At 31.8% G+C, this 13,012-nt stretch overlaps 2 pseudogenes; both read left to right on the top strand.

The window, feature by feature from the left end:
• The first annotated feature begins 2,171 nt into the window (after positions 1-2,171).
• Positions 2,172-5,968, top strand: LOC110425682 (receptor-like protein 7 pseudogene; annotated as a pseudogene).
• Positions 5,969-8,047: 2,079 nt separating this feature from the next.
• LOC110425687 (defensin-like protein 1) lies at positions 8,048-8,373 on the top strand (annotated as a pseudogene).
• Positions 8,374-13,012: the final 4,639 nt, after the last annotated feature.

Genomic DNA, 13,012 nt, shown 5'->3' with positions numbered 1-13,012 from the left:
ATGTATGTTATTTATGTTAAATTTTATTATACTTGATATTATTAATATTTTGTTTTGTTATAATTGTTTTTATAATTATTGATTTTAAATATAAATATTAAAATTATATTTAATTATAAATAATTTTATTTAATCGTGTTATTAATCATGTCATGTGTATATTAATACGTTTAATAAATATGTTAATCATATAGTGTTACATTGTTATTAAATATACTCGTGTACATGTTTTAGATGTTAATACGAATAATTATTTGTATCGTGTTCCATATCTAATCGTATTTGACAAAATTAAGACACGAAAATATAAATTGTCAGATCTAATAAATGATGTATAGAATTAATCTTACACTTAAGTCCTCCAAGGTATCTGTGATGCAACCAATGTTAGCAATAATCGATTTTCTTGGTTCATAAGAAAGAAGAGTAGCAGACTGTATTTGAGAACTTCTTGCAAGAGGAAAAAAATGCCTTAAATGAGAGAAAGAACCATTGTTTCCTGTAAAATTCCAATCGTTATACAACTTGAAACGACCTAAGGGATCGATCCCTTCATGCTTTCCTGTACTTAATTTTCGAGTGGATCGATCCCTTAGGGTAATTGATCCTTTCATGCTTGCCAGCAATTCAAGAAGCTTCAGTTTGATAGACAGAAGACACTTGTTGATTATCAATTTCTTGCACTAGTTTAACATGGCCCAATCTCATTTAGGGTCAGTCGGTTGTAAATTGTATAATTCATTCCCTCATTTGCCTAATCATATCTCAAAATACACTATCATGAAGAATTAACTAGCTAGTAATGGGACTTTGAAATCATGCATAGGTGGAGTTCCTTAGGCCAAGATAGTGAAGTTTTACTATTGAAACTAACCGAATAAAAGCTTAGACTTCAATCAAAATTAAAAATTGACTAAAATTTTTATTTTAATAATTTTTTAAGTATAATTTCATGAGCTTTACTTAAAAAATTACATTTCAATGTATCCCATCTTCCGAAATCCAAAAAATAAACGCAAATGGAATTGGTGACCCAAATCCCAAAAATTATTCCAAATGACTTGTGAAGCCCAATATTACATTGAATGGCTTTTCTAACCCAAAGCCAAAGCAATCCAACCATCCTCAAGGGTGAAGGCAGCAGTAGTACTGATCCAGCCACTTTCTTTGCCAGGTTGCTTTGAGTTTGTATATCACCAAACTAGACCCATGAATTAGGTCATGGAGCTTACTTTTTGGTGATGCTCTTTTGAATTCTAGGTCTCAAACATGGCAGACACTGTCTAGTTCTGCAAAAACTTCCTCTCTCTATATATATATATCCACTTCTTTTTCGCCTTCAAGAAAAATATCTTCAACCTCTTGAAGCTTAAACTAATGCACATATTACAAAAGACAATTTAGGTCTTTCCTCCTCCTCGTCGTCCGTTTGTGGTGATAAACCAGATGAAAGTTTTAGGTGTAACCTTAATAGAGTAGTCACAGACTTTACATTTCAAATCGTTTAGACACCTTTTGAATGTATTTTTTTTAAAGTAAATATATATATTTATGAATTTTATTCAGTTATATAACTGCCACATTTATTGGACAATGGCCAACCACACAAACCAAAGTGTCCTTTATATGAATTATCTTATACAATAATCAACTTAAAATTTATATCCAAGATTTTAGACTATTGGATGGTATTTCCCTGTCCTTTTTTTGCCTTTAGAATATGTAACATGATTTTGTTTTTTGCAATTTATCTTATTTCATAAATAAAGTTTTAATATTTCTTAGAGGTTTATAAAAGATTACCATTGCACCGGTGGAGTTAAGGTTCAATTTTTAATTATTTTACGTTTAAAATTTAATATATATAATATGATTATATTTAACTACATTTTATATAAAATTTTGAATTCATCAATGATACTATTATTTTTTCTTTTAAGTAGATAAATAAACTTTCCTCACATGTTAAGAAATTTCAAGTCATTCAAGTTACTAGCCCATTGGGCAAGTTATAACATTCATCAATATTTTGTTATATTAAAAGCTGAAGATTTTTTCTAAAATGACAAAGTTTCAACTTGAGACTCATTGCCCATTGGGCAACCAGTTTCAGGAACCGCGCAGGTTCCTAGAGCTTACCTCGAGGAATCTTTGATAAGGTTGATGCAGGGGAAACAGATAGCCGAAATGAATAGAGGCCAGAATAGACCTCACCGTTTACGTCTTCAATGTTGATGACAAAAGACTTGAAAAGTTCCATTTCTACTGTTCTGGTGTGCTGGAAACACGCTGTGTTTATCTGTTATCAATTGTCAATAAATGGTTCAGTCAGTGCCGATCAGTTGAGGGCATAAAGGATTGAGATATCATTATGGGATCACCTTTGTATCTCTCCATTTCAATCAGCTTGGTTAATTTACTCTTACTGTTTTTCCTTGTTTCTTCAGTACGGCCACTGTGCCACCCTGATGAACGCTCAGCGTTGTTGCAGTTCAAGGAAAGCTTTGTCATCAATAAATCTGCTTCAACTAGTCCTGATGCCCATGCGAAAACCGAATCGTGGAAATTTGAAAGGGAAAGTGGTGACTGCTGCTCGTGGGATGGGGTGGAGTGTGACTACGGGACTGGTCATGTAATCGGCCTCGACCTTGGAAGTAGTTATCTCTATGGTTCAATGGATTCTAGCAACACCCTCTACCATCTTGTTCACCTTCGACGGCTTAATCTCGCAGACAATTTCTTCAAAAATTCTAAAATCCCTTCTGAGATCAGGAATCTCTCAAGACTGATATCTTTGGACCTCTCTTACTCCGAGTTCTCTGGTCAAATACCGTCAGAGATCTTAGAGCTGTTAGAGTTACAGCTCCTTGATCTGTCAGGGAACTCATTGAAGCTTCGGAAGACAGGCTTGAGCTCTCTGCTTGAGAAGTTAACTAATCTTCAAGAACTTTATCTTTCTTCTGTCAGTATTTCTTCTTCGGTGCCTAATATCTCAGCAAAGTTTTCTTCATTGAAAGCTTTAATTTTATCAAATTGTGACTTGCGTGGTGAGTTTCCCACAGGAATATTTGAGTTACCCGCCCTTCAGTTTCTCAACCTGCGGTCCAATCCGGACCTTACTGGATGTTTACCTGATATTCAGAGTAATCACCCTCTTTTGGAATTAAGCCTTGCAAACACAAGTTTCTTTGGGCAGCTGCCAGAATCATTTGGAAACTTCAAGTCCTTGGAATTTTTGGACATTAGCAACTGCCATTTTTCAGGGAAGTTACCGTGTTCACTTGGTAACCTTACTAAACTCAAGTATCTTGATCTCTCTTTTAACAGCTTTTGGAGACCTGTTCCTCCTTCAGTTGGGAATCTAAAACAGCTCAGGGTTTTGGATTTCTCTTATAACAAATTTTCTGGGGAAATCCCTTCTTCCTTAGCCAATCTTACGCAACTTGTTTATCTGTCTCTTACCACTAACCATTTAGACCCTGGAACATTCTCTTGGCTCGGTACACAAACCAATCTAATATACTTGGACCTGTCGAACACCAGTTTATCTGGGAACATCCCACCTTGGATAGGAAACCTTACCAAGCTCACTGAGATCCAATTCCAGGAAAATATTTTGAGTGGTCCTATTCCAGAATCAATCTTCAAGCTTGAGAATCTTGAACTTCTTTATCTACATGCTAATCAACTAAATGGAATTCTCAAGTTGGACTCATTTCTTGAGCTTAAAAATCTCACCAGACTCCAACTTTCAGGTAACAACTTGTCACTGCTCAACACTGTCAGCATCAATGCCACTAGTCCAAAGTTCAAGCTTTTAGGATTGGCTTCATGCAACTTATCTGAGTTCCCACATTTTCTGCGTAGTCAAGATGAATTGGAGTTTTTGGAGCTTTCTGACAACAGACTTCATGGCCAAATACCGAAATGGTTTTGGAGCGTGGGAAAGGAAACTCTTCAGCAGTTAAATTTGGTCTTTAATTTTCTGACAGGATTTGAGGAGCTTCCCGTTGTTCTTCCATGGACTCACTTACAGGTTTTCAACCTTGAATCGAACATGATCCAGGGATCACTTCCGCATCCACCACCTTCCATCATCTCTTATTCATTTTCAAATAACTCACTGTCAGGAGAAATCTCACCAATGCTCTGCAATCTTTCTTTCCTCGTGGCCTTGGATTTGTCTAATAACAACTTGACTGGGATGCTCCCGCGATGTTTATTCAGCCTAAGTGACTCTCTAAAAGTAGTCAGCCTTGGAAATAATCAATTTACTGGTGCTATTCCTTCAACATATATGAAGAGCTGTGGGTTGAGGATGATGGATTTGAGCCAAAATAAATTGCAAGGGAGAATACCAAGATCACTAGCCCATTGTACCAAGTTAGAAGTTTTAATCCTTGGAAACAATTGGATAAATGATACCTTTCCTTCTTGGTTGGGCACTCTTCCAAAACTCAAGGTTCTCAGCTTGAGAGCAAATGGATTGCATGGTGTGATAGGGAAACCTCGAGCCAAATCGGAATTCTCCAAGTTGCAAGTAATTGACCTCTCAGACAATAGTTTCAGGGGTAAGTTGCCATCTGAGTACTTCAATATTTGGGTTGCCATGGAAGTTGCCAATACAAACAGCTTATCCCCATATATGAACGCCAATACAAGCTTCGCAGATGGAGAATTATCGTGGTCTGATTATTATAATTACGTACTTATATTGGCTAACAAAGGCAGGGAACTTAATTATGAGAATGTTCCAGATTCCATCTCAGCTATTGATTTATCCAGCAACCAGTTCCAAGGTGAAATCCCTGAAGCCATTAGTAATTTGAAGCAAATTCATATGCTTAACCTTTCAAATAACAATCTCACTGGTCATATTCCATCAGCATTGGGGGAAATTTCGAACCTTGAGTCTTTGGACCTCTCTCGAAATAAGCTCTCTGGAAAAATCCCTCAGCAATTAGCCAACCTTAACTTCCTTGCAAGCTTCAATGTCTCTTATAATAATCTTGAAGGGAATATTCCTCGAGGAGCACAATTCAATACGTTCAACAATGATTCGTACGAGGGGAATTCAAGATTGTGTGGATACCCTTTGTCAGAAAAATGTGGAAATCATGAGGTCTTGCAGCCACCACCTCCGTTGGCCCGCAAAGAAGATGATGAAGGAATCGAGAGTGTGTTCAAGTTTGATTGGAAAATAGTTATGACAGGATATGGAGCTGGGCTAGTAATTGGAATGTCTCTTGGATACAACTTCACAGCAAGGAAACATGAGTGGTTCATGGTGGTCTTCAGAAAGTGGCAAGTCAGTAATAATTGGAATGGCTCTAATTGGCAAGAATCCTTGAGGTCTGTTTGGAAAAAGGTTTCCTGGACTTACTAGGTCCTAGTGTAATATATATGATTGTGTGCGTGTGCTTAGAACCTGCTCTTTTTTCTTGGCCTTTTTTGGATTAGGAAGTAGCATTACACAGTATAAAGCTTGATTTATGTATAATTATGCCTTGATACCAGAAAACTTCCAGATCTTGTGCTCTTATCTTATTGCAGTTTGAAGAAAAATGTTTTCTATTGCTGATTAAAGCTAGACCAAAAATGTTTTAATGTGTGCTGCTTGATCTTTGAAGTTCATGGAATCCGGATGCTTGGAATATCTATTTTCTGATGGTCTTTTGTACGGTGGGAGTTAATTTCTGGATACGGCTCTTGGTCATTTGGTTTTTTCTGTTTTGCACTTTAACCAATCGGTGGATTTTATTGAGCTTGACTCTAAAGTAGGTTCATGTTTAATGGATCTACTGTTTATAGGTTCTCTTTCCGAGATGTTTTTAGAATGATTCATAGCTCTTGTATTGGCATAATCAGGATCCTTGCGGCCAATGGCTTATTGTGCAGTGAAACTTTTGTAATTGTACAGTGATTTTGCTCATTGCAAGTTTTCTATGCCATTAAAGTATTTTGTCAATCAGATTTAAAGACTTTTTATGGCATTGCGGATAATGGACATGACGTCAGTTATTCCTTTTTTAACGCTTTAATGGGGCAGATAGTTGATATCTAAAAGATTTCAATAACATTATACTATTTCATTTTTTTGGCCCAAATTTTTCTTTTGTTTAACTTACCATGATGTGCTAGTTTGAAAATCTGATCATTCGATGCAAAACAGAGTCATTATTAATGTTTTTTTTATCTAAGTGTGATTAACCACTTATTTAAATTCACTTTCTTTACAGCATATTTGGCATGGGGAATAGCTATTCCCTCTCTATTTCTATGTATTATTTGTTCCTTCGTTTAGTTGGTAAATGGCTCAAAGAACAACTATTCTCTTATAATAGCTAATCTCCAAAATTCGCCCAAAACAAGGTTTAACAAATCCTAATCCCTATGGTATTTGGTATTTCATAGTTGAGGGAATACCCTCTAAATTTGATAAGACTAAAAAACCTCTTATAAGTGTAAAAAATTACAACCCTAGACATAGATACATTTTTTTTCTTCTCATTTCCCTTTGTCTTTTGGTCTCTTTCTATTCTTGCATATCGCTTTCTCTCTTTAACCTCCACTCACCACTAGAGCTGATGCTGGCAATGATGATGATGGCAATTCCAAGATCAAATATAGTCGAAAAGTGTCGACCTAGTACTTAAGTGGCCAGATCCGATCATATGGCACGCTAGATCCACTCTTCATGACGCTAGCTACATTTTTTGTGGTTGGTCAATTGAGAAGAAGAAAGGAAAAGAAAAAACGAAATTTAAAACAAAAAAGTTTAAAATTATAAAAAATTAATATTTTAAATTTATTAAAATATTAATATTGGAATCATAAAAATGTTTAAATTATACAAAAAATATTAATATTTTAAAATATTAATGTCTAACTTATTAAATTATTAATATTTTAAAATTTTAATGAAAATATGAATTAAAAAATGAAAATTGCAAATAGAAAAAAATAAAAAATTATACTAATATTTTAATAATAAATTATTAAAAATTTAAAATTTTAATGAAAATATAAATTAAATGATTAAAAAAGAAAAAAATTTACTTATTTTTGGCTTTTGGTATACATTTTACTAAATTATATAAAGGGTAGTTTTGTTTTTTAAAATAAATCTTATTATAATAAAAAGTTTAAATTTTTAATTATATATTATAAAAAATAAATATTTAATTTTAAAAATTAATTAAAATTATATTAATATTTTAATAATAATATTTAAATTATAAATAAAATATTAGGATTTTAAAATGTTAATGATTAAATTATAAATAAAATATTAATATTTAAACATTACTTATTAATATTTTGAATTAATTATAAATTATTAATATTTAAAAATAAAATAAAATTAAAATAAATAATTATATATTATAATAAAAAATAATTTTATCTTTTTATTACCTTTTTTTATTCTAAAATTATTTTGATTAACCAAATATTATAATAAAACATAATAGTAATTTTTATCTTATTTTATTCCGTCAATCAAATTGCATAATAATATTTTTATTTTATTTCTATTTCTATTTCATCTTATTCTCATAAAATATTTATTATATTATATTTCATTCTATTTTATGAACCAAATGTACTTTTAACAAAATATTAAATTTAACTTAAATTTATTTAAAAAATTTCGATTCACTTGAAATTCAAGAATATAATTATACAAGAAAAAATATTAACACTCACAAATCCCGATTAAATAAGCTAAAAAATTCATTGCCTTGCAATCATGTAGAACATATAATTGCCATAATTTTCCATGCCTAGAGTTAAAAGGACGTGTGAGTAACCGCCGCTTGACCGTGACAAGTATACCATTTCTCCCAAGACGTGCCCTTAACTTGTCTCGGGAACAGAAACACTATGCCACCGACTCAACCCTCGTGTCAAGCGAGACCGTAGCCACTTCCTTACCGAACTTGTGTATATAAATATAATCAATGCCTACTTGAAGAAGATTAGAACCCAATAAGCAGTATCTGGATCGACCGGGGTGGTTTGTAAAAGCAGCTAGCTCGTCGCTGACATGGAGATCATGAGGAAGTTGTTTGGGATGTTCTTGCTGCTGCTCATTGCTTTGGCTTCTCGTAAATATATCTCTTTCTTTGATGGCTGTATATTAATTTATCTGTTTCTTTTTCAGTTTTAATTGACTATTTCGCATTGTATTATCTGAGTGTAGAGGAGATGGTGGTGCCAAGCGAGGCAGGACTTCGCGAGTCAAAGAGCCATGATTTTAAGTGAGCATGTCTGAGCGATCACAACTGTGGGATGGTGTGTCGGAATGAAGGTTTCTCGGGCGGCAAGTGTCGAGGCTTCCGTCGTCGCTGCTTCTGCACTAGGCGCTGTTGAATGGACTTAATGTGGCCCCATCAGCCTCAAAATCCCATGCAAAATCATATCTAGTCTTGAAACGACATGGAATTGCTATAACATATAAATAAACTCACCTTCTTTTCTGTTTGGGGAGAATTAATGAAGTACTTGTTTATGTTATTTTCGTTATCATTGTTTCTTTTTCCTCCAATTTTCATTCGATGTAGCCGTGAATAGTCTAAGAAAAATATAGTGCTAGGATTTATTCGAACTATATGCAGGCTTTAAAATTATCACCTATAAATCCATACCGGAGAAATTAAACCAATCAATATACCAAGAAACATTTTATTAATTTAAAAACAAAATCATCTCAAGTCGTCTAACTATCATCGTATAATTGTATATCTTAATAATTTTCGGTTATAAAGCATTGGTTTATGTCAACAAGTGGAAAAACCGTCCATAGGTAACAAATTACTTGATAATCTTAGATTTAAAGTGATTAGAGTTTTAAGGTATTACAAAAATGCTAAAAGGTTTGTCTAAATCTCATTAAACTATAAAAAATATTTTTATATTAACAATTTAAAAGTTAAAAATATATTTGAAAATTAAAAGTAAATAAACATTTTTTTATTTATTATACAATAATAGTATAAAGGAGGGGGTGGAGCATTCATTTATGTTTTGCTTCTTTTGTATGGTGTTTAGGGGATGCTCAGCTTAGGGACGTTGTTGACTGTGGGAGGACTCATTGAGCAGTGGAGTTTTCTGGATGGGTACAGTTTGCGAAAATGGATGGAAGAGACTTTTTGTACAAGTGGATTGTGGAGGTGAAATAGGATCTTAGTGTGGATTTTGAGGCTCACTAGAAAGTGAAATTGAAGTGGAGGAGTTTTGATCTACTGTTGAGAGTGTCTTCTGATTGTGCAAGTGATGTGCCTTGGTTTGGGCAGCTAAAGGTGCTGGTTATGCAATTTATTTCCTATTTTCTCACTCATTTTCTTAAATAAAAACAAGAGAAAAAAAGAACAAAGAGAAAAAAATAATAAAGGGAAAAAAATAAAGGAAATCTCGTAGTGAGGTCTGAGTGGGCAGAGGGTCTTCCTTAGCCTGAAGGGGGAGGGAGGTTTTCATTTTAGCTGTTACTTAGGAAAGGGTTTTGGTGGCATTATGTTGTGGAAGGAGGGAGGACAGGAAGTTATTAGGGGAGGGTGCAAGAGGTTGGGGATAGGTCCACCTAGGGGAGTAGCTTCTGGACTCTCTTTAGGGGGCATTTTGAAGTGGAATGTAGGTTTTCATGAGTGTTGATATGTTAGGGTTCAGAAAATTCTGATTTGTTTATTTTTGGATTATATTCTCATTATTCTTTTGAGTTTTGAGAGTAACAGTGCTGGCTGGACTTTGCTTATCTTTGATCCTTTGGGAGTTGCATCAGTCTTTTCCAGCTGGAGGGGTGTTTCACTATCAAAAGAGGGAGTGGAAACGGATTACTCAAGCATGATGATGAAGAGGTAATTGTTAAAAAAAAAGAAGTTGAAAATGAAAAGAAAGATGATGGGAAAGTTGAAAATCAAGTAAAGTCTTAAGTTATTTATCTTCCACCAACCTTTCTCAAAGGTTTCAAAGGCAAAGCTTAATAAGTAATTTCAGCAATTTTTTAATATCTTCAAGAAATTACACTTAAATATCTTTTTTGTTGAAACTTTAGAATAAATGTCAAGCTATGTCAAGTTCTTGAAAGACGTTGGATGAGTTTGAGACTATTCCTCTCACAGAAGAATGTAGTGCAATTCTCCAAAATAAATTGTCACCAAACTCAAGGATCTAGGAGTTTTACAATTCCTTGCACAATTGGTAATTTGTTCTTTGTTAAAGCTTTAAATGATTTGGGTGCAAGTATCAATTTGATGCTATTGTCGATCTTTGAAAAACTTAGTTTGGGGGAATGCAAGTCAACTTCTGTGACATTACAACTTGTTGATTGCTCTTATATTTTTTCAAGAGGAATCATTGAAGATGTTCTTGTTAAGGTAGATAAATTTATCTTTCTAGTTGATTTTGTGATTCTTGACATAAAGGAAGATAAGTAAATTCCAATTATCCTTGGAAGACCTTTCTTAGCAATAGCTAAAGCTCTAATAATTTATGTGAAAAAATGTGAGTTTACTTTGAGAGTTTAAGATCAACAGGTAATATTCAATATTTTTAGAACTTTAAAATTGCCCATGGAATCTAAAGAATGCTTTTATGTGAATATGGTAAATAGTCTAACAAATGAGGTTTTTTTAGAAGAATAACCCATAGACCCACTTGAAGCATGCATAGTTTCTAATTTTGGTAAGGATGATGTTGAATTTCTTGAATATTGGAATTTGTTAGATGCTCAATCAAGAATTAGGTCTAATCATCAATTTGAATCTTTAGATATTTCAACTTCTTTAGTGCAGTCTTTTAAGCCTTTCATCGAAGAACCATCTACATTGGAACTTAAACCTTTGGCAATACACTTAAGGTATGCTTTACTTGAAGACTCTTCTACTCTTCCAATTATTATTTCTGCTTCTCTTACTAACATACAAGAAGACAAGTTGTTGAAAGTACTTAGAGAATTCAAGAAAATAATAGGATGGACCATTGTAAATGTTAAGGGAATTAGCCTTTTCATATTCACGCACAAGATTAGGACCGACCTTTAGGTAAAGCCATCCAAGCAAGGGCTTTAGGCCCCAAATTTAAAGAAGTCCCATATCTATAATATATATAAAAATAGGTTAATTGATTGGGTCAATTAGTTGACACCTATCATTCTCAATTGAATTAATTTTTTTTACGCTATATGTCCAAACTATATTGTTTTTAACATTTGAAAGGTTTCTTTTATTTTTATTTATTTCAATAAAAAATAATTGAAAATAATAATTTCTAACTTTTAATATTTAGAGGATAAATTCATTAAATATTTATCAATTGTAATTTAATATTATTTTCTATTTATATCCTCTTATTCTGCATAAACTTGAATCCATAGTATTTAGACATTTCTTTTATATATAAATGTTTAAATTTCAATAAATATCCATATAATTCATTGAATAAAATAAAAAAGTCAAGAAGGTTTACTCATTTCTCAATATACATAGCATAAAGTCATCATTGAATAAATAAATCAACTAAATTTGACAACCTTTAGCCAATTATTTTATATATAAAAGACAAATACTATTAGAAATTAGTAACTATTTTATATTGATAAAATTTTTACGTTATACTATTGCCATATATTCTATAACTGTTTATCTTAATTTGTCAAAAATAGACATTATATACTCTTTTATTTCTTAATATTTTGTTATACATTTAAAATCTTTGATATAATTATTGTCTTCCTTGGATAAGTATTATTTTATAATCATATATGAAGATGCAGGTTTCCAATAATTGAAACCGAAACAAATAATTATCTTCAATTAATACCAGTTTATCTTTTCCTCTACCAACAAGAATCATATATTCATGCAATTCAATAATACTATATAGTACAACAACAGAAACCAAAGAAATTGAAACAAATGTATACGGCAAAAGAAAGAGTAAACTATCACTAATATTAGACATATCTGACACATGTGTAACCATTTATATTTCCTTAACATTTAGCTAAGTACAAGTCTTACATCTAGAAAGTTGATATATATCATCAAACAAAAATGAAAACCTCCAAATCACAAATATTATTCATTTTGTTTGAACAATATATTTTTAATGGAAAAAATTAATAGGTGTTTAACAGGATTATATTTCCTTGTGTTAAATACTGTTTAAAACCATATATTTAGGAGAACTTTTATTGATTGAACCAAAGCAAATAACTATCTTCAATTAATGCTAGTTTATCGTTTCCTCTACCAGCAAAAACTATACATTTATGTAGTTGATTGATACAATATAATTTTTCTTACAAACTTTTTCGAAGGTATCAAATTGAAGTCCACTCCAACATAATCTATATTTTCTGTGACCATCCTAGTTTCATAATAATAATATAATTTATTATATTAAAATAAATAAAAATTAAGATAATAAAATATTTATCTATTCTCTCATGTATAATAAATATTTATTTACTCTCACTTCCACATTCTTATTAATTTTGAACTAATTATCTCATTTCCTACTAAAAATCTTCAAACGTCAAAAAATAATTAATAAAATGACATATTCTCTTACTTCTCTAATTATGTGCCTAATACATCTTAATTTTTTATCAATTCTTGATTCCTACAATGCTATTAATTCTCAACTATTTTTCTTGTTTCCAATTAATTAATAGTAATATGTATTTAATAATTTTGAACAACTATTTTTTTTGTACTTATTTCTTTTATTTCCAATCAACTAACGTTAAGATGTGTTTAATGATTTTCAATAAGTATTTTATTTCCTATATATAAAACCAATTATCATTTTTTTTTCAATTTCTGATATCTACGGTCAAATTCTTCTTCCCTCATTTGCTCTTTCTTTCTTTTAACTTTGATTTTCCTCAAAAAAATATACAAAAAGTTTGTTATGTTATTATTTTCATAAAACCGTAAGCCTCATTTACGATTGCAATAAATATTCAACAATTAGGTATTATTATTTTCATTTTTGCAGACTCTTTCACTTT

This window comes from Theobroma umbraticum, unplaced genomic scaffold (assembly GCF_002168275.2).
Source record: "Theobroma umbraticum cultivar Fairchild unplaced genomic scaffold, ASM216827v3 scaffold_12.1, whole genome shotgun sequence".
Lineage (NCBI taxonomy): Eukaryota > Viridiplantae > Streptophyta > Magnoliopsida > Malvales > Malvaceae > Theobroma > Theobroma umbraticum.
The sequence above is the reverse complement of the archived record's forward strand: the minus strand, read 5'-3'. Positions and strand labels throughout refer to the sequence as shown.